The sequence below is a fragment of the Panicum virgatum genome, chromosome 3K (assembly GCF_016808335.1).
Source record: "Panicum virgatum strain AP13 chromosome 3K, P.virgatum_v5, whole genome shotgun sequence".
Lineage (NCBI taxonomy): Eukaryota > Viridiplantae > Streptophyta > Magnoliopsida > Poales > Poaceae > Panicum > Panicum virgatum.
This window is the reverse complement of record NC_053138.1, coordinates 33,774,037-33,790,006: the sequence shown is the minus strand read 5'-3', so window position 1 is coordinate 33,790,006 and position 15,970 is coordinate 33,774,037. Positions and strand designations below refer to the sequence as shown.

The following is a 15,970-nucleotide window of genomic DNA, read 5'->3' as shown; positions in this document are numbered from 1 at the left end:
ACAAGATGCATGTTTTATTCACCAAGTAAGATTACAATATTGGTGGGAACTACTAAAACATTTCACATGCTCATTATGTTCTTTAATTTCTGTCCCTGCATTGTGTTATGTCACATTATTTTCCACTGCATTATATGGATTTTGCAGAAAAAATATTTTAGAATTTTCACTAATTGTAAATGGACACCGTAGCATCAATACAGTTTCTATGGGTGCACTAAGTGAAAGAAATAAATTTGTCATTTGCTAAATCATCATTCGACAACTCATGGAGATTTTAAGTTTTTTAATGCTAATATAAGCTTTGGTCTATTAAAAAATAAAATTAAATTAGTTTCTTCTTTTCTTTCGAAAAGGACACTAATTTGACAAGGTCAATGAATTGGTCATCTTTTCAAAATTAATGAATGTTTTACCGGGGCACACGGACGATGATTTAGTCTACAGATTGATAGTCACTAGAGTGTATGTTTTCTTTTACATTTTTCTAAGGTCGTGTGTCTATGAGACAGAGCTATAACATTGGTTGACAACTTGAAAAACTTTAGCACTTATGCTAACAAAGGAATGAATCAAGTCAGTGGAAATTGCAGTAGATGTGTCATCATATGTAGTAACTATCCAATTTTTGTTGCAAATTTGGTATAAATTTATGAATCTTTACATCTGTTATCTTCATGATTCAATCTTGGGGCATCAAAGACTTCGTTCATTACAATGGATACCTTGTAACTCTCCTTATCAAGTGTTGTTGTGCGATGATTATCCATTTCTTTCCCATTTTTCTTTCTAACATCCACACTTTGAGTGGGTTAGTTCAAAAAATAACCTAACATATCTTGTAATAAAAGTCTCTTTTTTTTTGGGCTGAAGATCTCTCACACTCACGGTGGATGTCCTCAATTTACATTTTGTGGGATCACAGTTCTACCTTTTATTTTCAGTACCTCCATTTTACTATGTGACTCTGCTTCGCACTTGGGTTATGTTTTATGACTGTCGCATCAATATGTGGTGCATCAATGCATGTGCTGTCATTCTCATCATCCACAATTGATCTGTGGTTGAAGTGGGATTTATCTTCTGTGTTCATGCTAATCTGAAATTCATTTCAGCATCATTGTCAAGTAACTCCTCGTATACTACACCTCAAGGAACATCGCATCTCAGCATCTCATTCAAACTAGGAATAACACTCTACAGATGGGTGGAAAATGCTCTTCTTTTTGGAGAGATTTACCACCTCTATTTCATAATAGCTATATCATCTCAAAATAAACTCTAAAAATCGACATTTGGGTAGCCTTCAAATCCAGATTATGAGCTAAAAAATTGCATTCGAGCCTCATGTTCACAGCTTTTGGCGTCTGTCTAGATAAGGAGGAGAGATGGTGAAGGGAAGGTAATAAGAAGTCGTGGTACAGCATGAGGTGGAGGCACCAGCATCATGGCTGCATCTGTGCTATGAACTACAAACACACATGTGGAAGTGTGGTAGTGTTAGAGCATTAGGAAATGCATGACCGAACTACAGCTTGCATTGATCGAGCAATGCATGAAGTATGAGTGCCTGCATAGGAGGACAATGTGGCAATGGGTGACTGCTCAACATCAAAATATAGTGCATGTGCTCTCACATAGCAGTGCTCCTATGATGGCATAAATAGGCCGAGGTTACAGGGGACAATGGTCGGTTGGTCTATAGTGGTCAGATGATTGTGTCAAGGCAAACTTTGGAGTTTAATGAAGCTTGCGCGGAATGAGGATTGTGTCGTTTGAGGATGCGCTAGGAATATTTCCTTCACTAGTATAAGGAAGCCATTAAATATTAAATATATTGAACAATAGCAAGTAGCCTTGAAAAATAAAAATGACACAAATGACATTTCTTGTCATCACTTCACAAACTCTCTCATGATAACATATTTGTTGCAAAAGTTAGTTGGCTGCAGATAATACCCGTTTGAAGTAGAAGTTCAACATATTCCTTTTGAACTCCATGCATGCGCATATAGGGTTCTGCATGGTTTATTTAAAAGACAAAAATTGGTGGACCAGAATTCGAGAGTAAAAGGTGTGTCCAGTCACTTAGAGATCTTGAGTCATCCTTGTGCTCCCTACAACCATGTTTCAGCTGGTGGTAGGAATGGTATCCATGTGTCTCCCGAGATGTAGTAAGTCCCGAGATATGGCCTAGCCTCAGCATAACTAAGTTCCGATCGTAGCGCTTTATCAAGGCCAGGCCCGTAGCTCTTGAAGTCTGCATAGTAGATCATCCCAGTCCTACAAAAAGATCATAGTGCAGCAAAACTATCATTCTATATATTGCAGATATCAAGAACAACATTTTTTGGTATGTGCAAATAAAAGAAATTAACCAATCTATATGTGATACCTGTTGACCGTCTGGACATTCCCACCATCTGATATTACAGGTTCGAGTTTCTTGTCAATCTTTGTGTATAAGTAGACACAAGCCATACCCAACCTGCCTAAATAGATTTGTTCTCCCTCTCCCTCAATTGTGCAGGTTTTGAAAGATAATCCGACCTCTCCGGGGGCGGCCTTGATGGGATTATTGCGTTGTTGTTGCTGCAGTGGCGCCATTGGCAAAGTTTCCTTGTTCACGGAAATGATGTTGTTGTCCTCATAAAATGACTTGGCAGAGCCAAAGATTAAGTCGACAGGTTCCCCTGATGATGCAAGCCTTGAAGTAGTGCAGCCCACTTTGGTCATATAGAGCACCTTGCCCACCATCGATGGTGCAATTGTATAGTGTTATCTTTGTTCCGAGCACCCGCAACGCTGTTGCCTCACCTTTGTTCTCCCCTTTCTTCAGGCAGCGGTGCATCATTTTTGAAGATGATGCCATAGGCAATGAAGTAGTCAGACTCTATGCTCACCGTGCTACTGCCATCCACACCAAGGAGCTTGCCATCCCTTCCTGGTGTGGTTGCTGTGTCATTCCAAACAATGGTAGCAGGATTGTTGGGGTCGGACATTAAGGTGACGAATGGCTTGTTCTTTGGAAGGAAGACCTTCTCACGAAACACAGTACCACCCTTCAGCTGAAGTATGTACCTTTTGGTGCTTCCATCAGGGATGTTGGCGATGGATTCGCTAATGGTCTTGTAACAGCCATCTTCAGGATTCAATTGGGTGGAGGGATCGATAGAATTTCTCACCATAGTAGCATCGGCGGAGGATAGTGCAACGTCCTTCTTTGCGCACCCCGCATCTTTGCTGGCATTTGATGTCTGCTTTCTCACCCAGAAATCGAAGTTCATCTCCTGGCATGATGGTGCTGGTAGCAACACCAGCTCAACCAACACAAGGAGAAGGGAAAGTAGGAGTGACTGCTTATTCTTCACCATGATTGATGCGATCATCTCCTCTTGTTGTTGTTCTTCCTTCTTCCTCTTCCTTTTATTGTGTATGTATATATATATCTAGCACCTTGACCATAGGAAAATTGATGGCAAAGAGGTGGTGTTCCGCCATTTTTGGTCACAGTGAAAGGTCATTAGGCATCAATCTAGACTTATGGCCTAATTTTAGACATTGAACTCGTCATCAATGGACATGAGGTTCTTCGATAAATGCAAGCCAAAATAATGGATCCGGTGCTAGTCTTTTGTGGTAGATAATGGACGCCGATCGAATAGTGAAGTGAAGCAAGAGAAATCTTGATATAATATTGGAAGATATAGACAGGCTAACAATAGCATTGTGTTTTTTTTTGGGGCAGTGGAAGTGCTTGGGGTTTTAAAAGAGCTGAAACTTTCCAATATGTTGAAATATTTTACTTGGGCCACTATAGGTCACGACACGATACAAGTTTTATTCGCCAAGTAAGATTACAATATTGGTGGGAACTACTAAAACATTTCACATGCTCATTATGTTCTTTAATTTCTGTCCCTGCATTGTGTTGTGTCATATTATTTTCCACTGCATTATATGGATTTTCCAGAAAAAATATTTTAGAATTTTCACTAATTGTAAATGGACACTGTAGCATCAATACAGTTTCCGTGGGGTGCACTAATTGAAAGAAATAAATTTGTCATTTGCTCAAACATCATTAGACAAATCATGGAGATTTTAAGTTTTTTAATGCTAATATAAGCTATGGTCTATTTAAAAATTAAACTTAAATTAGTTTCTTCTTTTATTTCGAAAAGGACACTAATTTGACAAGGTCAATGAATCGGTCATCTTCTCAAAATTAATGAATGTTTTACCGAGGCACACGGGCGATGATTTAGTCTACATATTGATAGTCACTAGAGTGTCTTTTCTTTTACATTTTTCTAAGGTCGCGTGTCTATGAGGCAGAGCTATAACATTAGTTGACAACTTGAAAAACTTTAGCACTTATGATAACAATGGAATGAATCATGTCTGTGGAAATTGCAGTAGATGTGTCATCATACGTAGTAACAATCCAATTTTTGTTGCAAATTTGGTCTACATTTATGAATCTTTACATCTGTTATCTTTATGATTCAATCCTGGGGTATCAAAGACTTTGTTCTTTACAATGGATACCTTGTAACTCCCCTTATCAAGTGTTGTTGTGCGATGATTATCCATTTTTTCCCCATTTTTCTTTTTAACATCCACACTTTGAGTGGGTTAGTTCAAAAAATATCCTAACATATCTTGTAATAAAAGCCTCTCTCTTTTTTGTGCTGAAGAACTCCGACCCTCACGGTGGATATCCTCAATTCACATTTTGTAGAATCACATATCTAACTTTTATTTTCAGTCCCTCCATTTTACTATGTGACTCTGCTTCGCACTTGGGTTATGTTTTATTACTGTCGCATCAATATGTGGCGCATCAATGCATGTGCTGTCATTCTCATCATCTACAATTGAGTAGTGGTTGTAGTGGGATTTATCTTCTGTGTTCTTGCTATCAATCTGAAATTCATTTCAGCATCTGATGAGGATAAGAATAACAGGTACCCTTAACACCGTCCGTCAAGAGTGCCCAACCACCTGGGTGCCGGCCCAAGGTGCGGCACTGGGTCTTTTAGTCTTAGGAAAAAGCCCAACAAGTCGGGGCGGCTCACGTCTCTCCTAAGGGGTCCGCCTCAGCCTGACCCTGCGAAAGGGCCCGCCTCACCCGACCTCTGCGCAAGAGGTCCACCTCGCCCGACCCCCGTGGGAGGGATTCCTACCTCGCCTGACCCTCGACCCCTATGGGAGGAGGCCCGCTCGACCCGCGACGACCAGTCTCTGGGAAAGGGGGATTTCCCCAGTCAAAGGGCAGTCTGTAGACACAGCCCCGGGGAACTAGGGACGTGTTGCCCCATGCCCCCGTACAAACCGGGCGGGGGCATGGTGCGGCCGCGCCGCCTGACAATATCGCACGGCCCATGATGATGTGACAGATCGCCCATGCCCTACCATAGACAACGCAGGCTAGCGCGAATCCTACGCCACCATACCGTCACGACTAACACAGTGATAGGAACAGGAGACGGAGGTCCTACTGTCTCATCAAGCAAGGACAGTGGGTCCCACCACATAATAAATAGGTGGGAGACGGGAGGCACCCGACCCCCAACTCTCCCAGGCCTCTCTCTTTATCTCCCAAATGTAAACCTCTCTCCCTTGGACTATAAAAGGGAGAAGGCATGCCCCGTGGAGGGGGAGGACGGAACCGATTCGACATGCACAGACACACACGTACACACACCGTCGACCTGGAGACTTGGGACCCTAGTTCCCTATCTCATCCGTTTGTAACTCCTACTGTAAACTTGAGTGCAAGAGCGTGAGAGCTCGAACTGGACGTAGGGACATTCCGTCCGAACCAGTATACAATCTTGTGTCTTGTCCTTGTATTACCATCCGATCCTGTAACACACATACAAATTTACTAGACGATGATTTCGGGACACTGACAACATCATTGTCAAGTAATTCCTCGTATGTATTGATGGTCGCTATTGACCCATTTTGACTGTCAACTATCATGCAAAACTGGAGCATCAAAAGGAATAAATGTTAGCATAGGATGATTATTTGACGAATTCCACAGATTCTGGTATGAGAATGTGTGCAGGTGAATTTGGGCCAAAACTGCATGAAACAAGTATATTATCCAAGGCACAAATCCCTGATCAAGCACAAGCAAGCCCAAGGGCCAAAAAGGCCGACTTGGCAACCACACAAGAGAAGGAGATGCAGCCCATGAGCATGACACATCATCGATCCAAGGCAAAATCTTCTCGATGAATGTTGACGGTCACTAACGACCTACTTTGACCATCAACTCCTGCACAAAATTGAACCATAATGTGGAATAAATACTAGGATAGACTTATTTACTAACAAATTCCATAGATGATGTTCTAGAATGTGTGCAGGTGATTTTTAGCTAATTTTGCAGCATAATGGTGTGGCATGATCCAAGACACGACGATCCAGCGAATCAGGACGCGACATGTGTCAGAATATGGATTGGAGGGCTCACCAGAGCAAGAAACCGACATACCAGAAGCCAAGCCTAGTGCCAATGACAAGTGGGCCCAGAGCACAGCCCGTGGGGACAAAGGGGAAGGTCGGTGGCCCCACTGGGTGGCCGGCCGACCACCCTGGTCGGCCAACGGCCCAGTGGGCCCCACCGCCTCAAACCTGCCATGTGGAGGCTCAACATTGGATGTAGAAGGCGGTTCGGAGAGGCTCAACTGCAGAATGGACTCTCCTTGGCCGTTCCTCCCTCCTATAAATACAAAGGGGGGGGGAGAAATGAAACACACAACACACCCAACTCAACTCACCTTTCTCCCTTGGACCTTGAGGCCTTCATCCTAGATGCTTAGGTAGACTAGGAGGTGTAGAAGAAGAGGAGGAGAGTGAGGAGGAGTCAGGGGAAGTGCCGGGGTTGTCGGCACTCTTCTCCGCTTGTACCTCGACGGATGCTTATTCGGTTGTAAGTGTTCGAGACTTTCTTATCTAGAATTAGAGTTTAGATCGCAAGTTATCATCTCTGCCTTATATAAGTTGATGTGTATGTTTAGAGAGTAGCATTTGATCTTAGTTTAAGACCCTGAATAGAAAAGACAAGTCTTGGCCAGGGCTAAGGTCAGTAGTGATAGGCGTACACGTGGTGTTTATGCAGGACTATACCACTCAGTTGTCTGATAGTCCCACAGTTTGTAGAGGTAGCCGGCAGGTGGTGACAATCCTATTTGAGCCCTAATAACCCTCCACGTTTGGGTATTGGATAGAGCACATATTACTGGAGCTATCGGCTTGTATAAGCCGGTCGAAACCAGTAGCTCGAAGTAAAACGGCGATGTGATCTCTTCTTCTAAGCATAGATTATAGATCTTAGAAAGTCCTCTCTTCTACCTCTCCTACACCAGCGTGTGTGTCCTTGGATGAGCCTTAACCCGTAGATAGTGCACTCACGTTTCCCAGTGGATACGATACCCTGGAATACTCTTGGGTGAAAGCTAGAGCGATATCCGTGCGCTTGCAGATTTTATTCATGACGTTACAAAGTACCAACAAGCTTTCTAGCGCCATTGCCGGGGAACGGTAGCTACATTATCTTCAGACTCAGTCATCTTCGTATCTCCTTTTTTCTTTTTCCTTGATTCTACCTCAGCCCCCGTTACCCATGGAGCAGCTATCCCTTTTACAGCTCTCTTCACCCAAGAGTGAGTTCTATGAGCCAGCACCCTCTGCTGACCCAATTCTTTCCACTAGCTATGAACTTAGCTCAAGCTATATAGCCTTAGTTCAGGGAAATTCCTTTTCAGGAAGGGATTGTGAAAATCCCTACCATCATCTGCGCAAATTTGAGCAAGTGTGTTCATGCATGAAAATTTCGGGCATGACACATGAAACTCTTAAATGGAAGTTTTTTCCTTTCTCCCTTTCGAAGGAGGCGAAGCAATGGTACATTCATGTCGTAGGCTATGTGAATGGAAGTTGGATTGAACTTCGGAACAAATTCTGTTCTGCGTTCTTTCCGCTTTCATGAATATGTGCCTTACGAACGGAAATTTTAACTTTCCGTCAGAATAATATGGAATCAATTGGTGTAGCTTGGGCTAGATTTATCTTATTGGTAAAATTAGCTCCAGACTTGTCATTACTCGAGCATTTATTGCTCCAGCATTTTTATGCTGGTCTTGACAAGGAGTTTGCACAGCATCTCGGTCTTACTTCTGGAGGATCTTTTGCTCATCTTACCACATTCGAAGGCAGGGAAGTCCTTGACAAAATCTTGGACAGAACCTCTTTCGTTTGTATCCACGAGCCAGTTCCCACAGAACCAAAGATGCGTCATGAGGAACCTTCAGAAATCGAATCGAAACCCTCAAAAAGCCAATTAGTAGATTCGATTTATGAGACCGCTCCTGAACTTAAATCCGAAACATCGGAGCAAGAAGACTCTCTACCTCCGGAGTTTCTTCGAATTATCAAGCCGGATGTATTTGAAGATTTTGGCAACACCTCAAAATACTTCTGTCAGAAGCGACTACCAAGTCCCGTCACTCCTACAGATCCCTTAGAGGAAGATTATCTTCGGGAGACGATTCAAGAGTTGACGACGTTGATAAGCAACGAATGGCTGCAGGAAGTAGAATCATCTTTAACCCCAATCCATCTCAATTCTCCATCCTCATCATTCTGTTGCCATCTACGAGATCAAAATGTGGACGCTCTCTATAATCCCACTACCGGAGCTAATCTCATGTCAGATGAGTTTGCTTTAGCTTTTTTGGGCAATTACAAGCTCACTCCGACAGACAGACAGCTCAAGAGACCTTCAGGTTCTCTTACAAGCAGTTACGGGATACTCACCAATGTGCCATTTTGGCACGATGTTGTTAAAGTCCGTCTAAACTTCCATGTCTTCAAAGATCTCAACTTCGATTTCTTGATAGGACATCCCTTTAAGGCTCTCTTTAAGGATGTTCCTAAAGACGGATGTTTAAATATCAAGTTAGGGAAGGACACTCTCCACATTCCTGTGGATCGAGCATTAAAATGCTCAATGGAAGATCTCCCTACCCCAGAGCTAATCAAGGAAATCATGACCACTTCCACTTTCGAGTCTTTTGACTCAGACCTCGAGGAGGATATAGAGAAAATTCTGAAAGAAGTCATTGAGATAGAAGAAGACTCCGATGAGACCTTTGAACTGTCCGAGACTGAAAAGCCATCGTGACCTCCGATTGAGCTAAAGCCTTTACCTTCTGGGCTTAGATAGGCCTTCCTAAATAGTGATGTAGAGTCTCCCGTGATAATTAGCGACAAATTCTCAGAAGAGGAGAAGCATCGATCAGTCCTAGGCTATACCCTGCAAGATCTCAAGGGCATCAGTCCTGCTCTTTGCACTCACCAAATCCCTTTGGATCCCAAGATAGCACCTTCTAGGGAACCCCAAAGAAGGTTGAACAATGCCATGAGAGAGGTGGTAAAGAAAGAGGTTCTCAAACTCCTAGATGTCGAAATCATCTATCCTGTTCTGCATAGTGAGAGGGTAATTCCAGTTCAAGTTGTGCCCAAGAAAGGAGGCATGACGGTGGTAGAAAATAGCAAGAATGAGCTAATTCCACAATGAACCGTCACGGGATAGTGGATGTGTATAGATTACAAAAAACTCAGCAAGGCCATCAAGAAGCATCACTTCCCACTACCCTTCATCGATGAGATGCTAGAGCAGTTGGCAAAGCGCTCCTACTTCTGTTTCCTTGATGGTTATTCTGGTTACCATCAAATACCCATCCATCCCGATGGTCAGAGCAAGACCACAGTTCACATGTCCCTTTGGAACATATGCCTACCGATGAATGTCATTTGGGCTATGCAACGCACCCGAGTCATTCCAAAGGTGCATGATGTCCATTTTCTCCGACATGATTGAGGAAATTATGGAAGTTTTCATGGACGACTTCTCGGTCCATTGTCTAGAAAATCTAGACAAAGTCTTGCAGAGATGCCAAGAAAAGGACCTGATCCTCAACTGTGAGAAATGTCGTTTCATGGTCTGTGAAGGCATCGTCCTAGGACACTTCGTGTCCGAGAGAGGGATAGAGGTGGACAAGGCGAAGATTGAAGTCATTGAGCGACTTCCGCGTCCCGCCAATGTGAAAGGAATTAGAAGCTTCCTTAGCCATGCTGGCTTTTATCGAAGGTTCCTCGCGAACTTCTCCCAAATTGCTAGGCCTCTCACCAGTCATCTAGCCAAGGATGTTTCTTTCCAATTCACAGATGAGTGTCATAAAGCCTTTGACACTCTTAAAAAGGCATTCATCTCATCTCCAATCATTCAACTCCCAGATTGGAAGCTCCCATTCTAGATCATGCGGAATGAGGTGCCTTTTTTTAGCACTGAGTTATCATCAAGAGGAGCCATCGAGTTCTTCTAACGATTGTTGGCGAAAGGCCCCATGGTGGGCGCCAGCTGTCAGTGTTTTACCATCGGGTTCTCTGAGGGGTATCCCGAGGAGAGTGGTTATGAGTAGGGACTCACCGGGATCAGAACGCGATGGTGCAAGGAACACAATGATTTAGATAGGTTCAGGTTGCCGGAGCGTAATACCCTACATCCCATGTGGTGGTTTGTATTCCCTTAGGTGTTGTTTGATGTTTTGAAGGGGTCCCTGTTCTCCCTTATATAATGCGGGGGGAACAGGGTTATATGGGAAGTCCTAGTCGAGTTCCGTTAGGATCCCAGTCCTAGGATTTCGGCTAGGTCCCGAGTATATCGACTAGTTCTACTCCTATTCGGGTAGATATAAAAGAGGTAGGGCATACCCATGAATTACTCACTACTCAAGAATATTCCATGCCCGCAAGCAGTCCTGCTGCCCCGGGTCTGACAAGCCCCCGAGCTCTTCGTAGTCGAGTCCTGCAGGCGTTCGGGTACTTCTGAAGATGTTCTTCGGGTGCTTTGAGGGCTTCTGGATTTAGGTCTGGGCAACGAGTGCTTTGGATGTTTCTGGAGCCGGTTGACCGTTTCTGGAGTCCATCGAGTGCTTCGAGTAGTCTTCCGAGTATCTTTTCGGCTGCGTCGAGGCTATGAGGTGCTCAAGCCCCGAATTTGTCTTGGTATATGATGCGCGATGAACTTGCGCACCATATGGAGTACCCCCGAGCCTTAGTCTGATTTATCAAGTGAGGCTGAGGGTTGACTCAGTCTTCTGGGTTCTTCAGATGCCTGTAATTTTTTGAAAAAGTTGTCTTTTTATGAAACGTGTCCCGCAGCCCCCGAGCTTTGAATTCAAATTTGTGATTTGCGGTTAATGGTCTAGGAAATTGTATCATGTTCTCTGCAATCTTTCTGATATCATCAGTGCTGCGGTGAATCTTTTGAAAAGGTGGCAGTGTGGTGTACTATGTGCCCGTGGGTTCACGTGGCGAGTACTGCTGTAGAATCTTTTCTGTTTCGCCCGTGAGCCGCCTTGTCCTTTTGTGTCACGAGGGGTAGGAAGGCTCCGTTGCTTCTTCTATTTAAGCAGGGCTTGTAGTGCTTATTTCTTCGAGCTTGCGATTGTAGCTATGTGTTCGAAGTGGAGTTCTTCGCTTGAGAGTACTCAACCTCCCGATGGAAGTAGTCGATTCTTCTTTGTAGGTGCTAGAAGAGTGTTTGCGAGTAGCACAAACACTTGCTATCTTCGTGGCTGTTGGCCTTGCTTCTCACATCGTAGCCATCCTTGTCGTCTTGCACATGGTGGGCTGATGGTGGAAGCTGTGTCAGAAGATTTTTTGGGTGGAAACTGTGGTTGTTACCCCGTCGATAGCTTCTGGAGAGATGGCATTTTTTTTGTTGCAAAACATATCAGGGAGAAGAGCAGGTACAAGAAGAGGATTTGCGATGTTCCTGATCATGTATATCTTCTAACAACAAGCATTTTCCTCCCTGAATGTATCTGGATTACTCCCCTTTAAGAGTAACAAGATTTCTATCTCTGTATCATTCCTTGGGCTATCCTCTTTGTAGTTGAGATCGAGTGGTTTCGAGTGGTGAAACCGTTCATATCTGTGTATTTTCTTCTATTGGAATGTAATTCTTGGAGTCAGATTTCCTTCTTTGTGTTGATTCTGGTTCCTTTGGAACGAAACTGGAGATTGTTGGCTGAAATAACTCTGAGAACTTGGTTCGCGACCTTTGGACTTCTAGTTATTTACCGTACTGCCATTATCTCTGCTTATTTAACTGTTCGACTAAATCTAGGTTTAGCACGCTTCCCTCGCCTGCTCCGCTACTGCAAAACTCATCTGCTCTTGCCTCCGAGTGCCACGAGAAACTAGCCACCGCTAGCACCCGAGCGTGAAGCAAGAGAGAATCCGTGTTTCCCTATTCCCATGGCGCCGAAGAAGTCTGCTTCGAAGGGGAGGGGGAGTGACGCTGCCGGCGGCGATGCCGAGGTTCAAGGGTGGAAGTCGAGTAAGTGTACGGACTGCCATCTGCTAAATCTAGTAGAGAGTCATCTTCTTCAGCCTCGGAACATTATCCATTGGAGGCATTCGGATGGGGAGTCTTTTCCCCATGAGGAAGGAAACGAATCTGTTGTTTCTCTTCCTCATGTTTTTTGGGGCCTCGGATTTTCGGTTTCTGATTTCTTCCGGGGCCTTCTTCAACACTAGGGGGTTCAAGTGCATCACTTGACCCCTAATTCTACTCTTCACATCTCCATCTTTGTTCTTCTGTGTGAAGCTTTCTTGGGGATTGAGCCCCACTTTGATCTTTTCCAATATTTCTTCCATCTGAAACTCCATCCCAACGATTCTAAGGTACATGTAGTTGGGGGAGCCGGGTTGCTGTTTTGGCAGGGGAAAAAGACCAAGTATATCCCCTACGAGTTGAGCGATAAGGTCATCGACTAGAAGGAGATGTGGTTCTATGTTAGGAATCTTTCCTCTTCCCTTCCTCTTCGTACTCCTGGTCCCCCTGTGAAGAGACCGAGTTGGAATTCCAGGGGAGGTCGGGCGGATCAGGTCAATTTTCTCCTTGGGGAGATGACGGTTTGAAGGTGGATCACCAGATTACTGGTGCCTCTGTGGTGGCGCATTGGACTATACGGAGGGTTCAACCTCTGCAGCGGCGAGTTCATCTTTCCATTGAGTATACGGGTGAGGAGGATCGTACTCGATATACTCGGGAGAAGATTACTGTTGATGGTGCTTAAGTGCTATTTTCAACCGTCAACTATACTCAATAATAAAGGAAAACTACATGCTATACTCACATATTTGTATCACTAACCTTGCTCCACAGTTGTTTTCAAGTTTTATACATTTCAGATGGGCAGGAGCGAAATAAGACAAAACATGCAATAAACGCCACATAACTACGCAGAAGATCGTATCCGGTGTCACCCACTTACAAAGAGGGCCCACTTGGCAGAGCAAACGGGCGCGCCACGCATAATGCACATAAGGAAAGACACAATGGCCCACATGTCAGCCAGCCAGCAGAGGATGAGGACGAGGGGCACCAAGGTGGGGTCGGCCGACCCCTAGGGCGGCCGAACCTGGCCTGGCTCCTGTCCTAATGCACTTCGAGGAGGAGTCACCCCCAAGGCACCTGATTACCTTCCATACGTGCGTTGGTGGGAAACCGACCTCCAAGTAGTATAAATAGGCCTCTCCTCCACCCCCCTCAACACACAGACACACACTCTCATTCCACCATTCCAAGAAGGCTCTCCTCTCTCTTGCTCTCTTAGCTAGGTAGTGGAGCTAGGCTAGTTCTCTTTAGCGAAGCAAGTCGTCCTCAGAGTCGTTGAGCGATCCTCGGCTCCCGGTATGGCTTTGTATTCATTTTGTCAGACTTCTATTCATAATATAGAGATATGCCATGGTTGCTTTACTATCTTTATAGTTTATCAATCCATTCTTAGTTCGTTCATGAGTTATGCAAAGGTCATGGTTAGGCTAGATGATCCGGGTACGGATAGAGGTTCGTTGTGCTTTCGGGCTTGCTCTAGTGTTTTACTTGTCCATCCGAAGGGTGGGAGACCTGGGGACACTAGAGTAGTGACTTCATACACGAGCGTGGTGCTCGGGTATGCGAGATCCTTCGGATATGACCGTGCTCCACGGTGTGACTGGGGTAGAGGGCAGGTGGTGACAGCCCTGTTCATCCAGCGTAACAGCGGTGTTGCGTTTAGCGTACTGCCCGACGTTCGGGTTCGGTGTAGGAATTCATGCAAAGAGATAACGGGACTGGATGTACTCCAGTGCGGGACCTTCTCCCCGCTGTCCCATCTTCCTGGCACCTGTAGTCCTAACCATGTCCTAACATGACTCCAGCTTTGGATAGAAGCACTAGGACACCTAATCTAGCCTAAGCTCCAGCTGACTTAACGCAGGATAGAGTAGTCTTTTGTTTTGTCATTTCTCTCTTTTATTCCTTCTTCTTGGAGTGTGGATGTGTGTTGTGTCACATTACCCTTGCTTATTCTTTATCTGGACTTACCCCTGTTAGAGTTCTGCCTATTGCTTGAGGTACAATGTCATGGTTAATGTTAAGTACAATACCTTTGCCGCTGCCATCCTTTGGGACACAAATAAATGATGATACCCTTACTCTCCGGGTGAAATGCTACAACGGTATATCCGTGCGCTTGCGGATCCATCTGTAATCGTATTGATTATACCACGAGAGTGGCACCCCTTTGGTGCAGATGCTAGGATGGGTTCGGCGCCCTCATTTCTAGTGATTGCACTAAGCACCGCCATCAGGCAATTCTGAGGTTGATACCAAGGTCATCGCAAACCTGGTATAGACTTAAGAAATGCCAACAAGTATTTCTGGCGCCGTTGTCGGGGACGGCATGTGAACAAAGATATTGTGCTGATATTAATCTAGGCTTTGTACTCAGGATATGGTCTTTACTCTTTCAGGCTAATGTCACTTTATGTCTTCTTTTATTTTTGATTTGAAAGAAGAGAGGGGTAGTGTATGACTAGTTTCTCCCTGCTGGAAAACTACACAGACAATCCAGAGAGGCTCGTGAGAAGGGCACAATCTCGTGTCGTTCCTCCTCTCGCTATCCTCCTGGCACAGGAACCCATTTCGAAAGCACTACTCGTTCTTGAGGCTATGGCTGAAAAGACCCTCCGCGAGTTCTCCATCCCTTCCACCGACAATGTGGCCACTGGCCCCAACATCAATGTCGGGGACGTGAACTTTGAGCTGAAATCAAGCCTCATCAACATGATGCAGGCTAGCCCATTCTGCGACAAGCCGAACGAGGACGCAAATGCACATTTGCAAAAAAATTTGGAGCTCTGCGACACCGTTGTCATACGGGGTGTCGCTGCCGATGCAATCAAGCTTCGTCTGTTTCCCTTTTCCCTGCTGAGGAAGGTGAAACAGTGGTTTTATACAGAAAAAGACATTGACACCTGGGCCAAATGCTCCATGGCGTTCCTAGCAAAATTCTTCCCACTGGGCAAAACAAATGCCCTGCGCGGAAGAATTTCAAGTTTCCAGCAGACGGGGATGGAATCTATCCCAGAAGCTTGGGAGAGGCTGCAGGAATACATCCTGGCCTGTCCTCACCATGGCATGGACGAGTGGCTCGCCCTTCAAAGCTTCTACAATGGGCTCACAACGACAGGACGGGGAATATCTCGCAAAGAAATGCCATGCTGTTGAACTACAACTTGCAAATAGATCTATTTGATGTCTGGGGAATCGATTTCATGGGACCATTCGTGAACTCACATGGGTTTGAGCATATATTGGTGATGGTGGACTATGTTTCTAAGTGGGTTGAAGCTATGCCATGTCGGAAGGCATCAACGGAGGAGTCCATACACATCATTAAATCAGTTATCTTCTCTCGATATGGCGTCCCGAGAATCTTGATAAGCGACGGAGGAACACACTTCACGGGCAAAGACTTTGGTAAATGCTTGAAGAAATTGGGAATTGAACATAGAGTGTCCACGGCTTATCACCCCCAAACAAACGGACAAG

General features: G+C 44.8%; 1 non-coding gene and 1 pseudogene across 1 annotated transcript; both read right to left on the bottom strand.

Annotated features, from left to right (window-relative positions):
• Window positions 1-1,865: 1,865 nt before the first annotated feature.
• On the bottom strand, window positions 1,866-3,376 carry LOC120701422 (annotated as a pseudogene).
• A 12,073-nt stretch (window positions 3,377-15,449) lies between these two features.
• On the bottom strand, window positions 15,450-15,558 carry LOC120701727. The gene has a single exon (XR_005686282.1). It is a non-coding gene; the product is annotated as a small nucleolar RNA R71 (small nucleolar RNA).
• Between the last annotated feature and the right edge of the window lie 412 nt (window positions 15,559-15,970).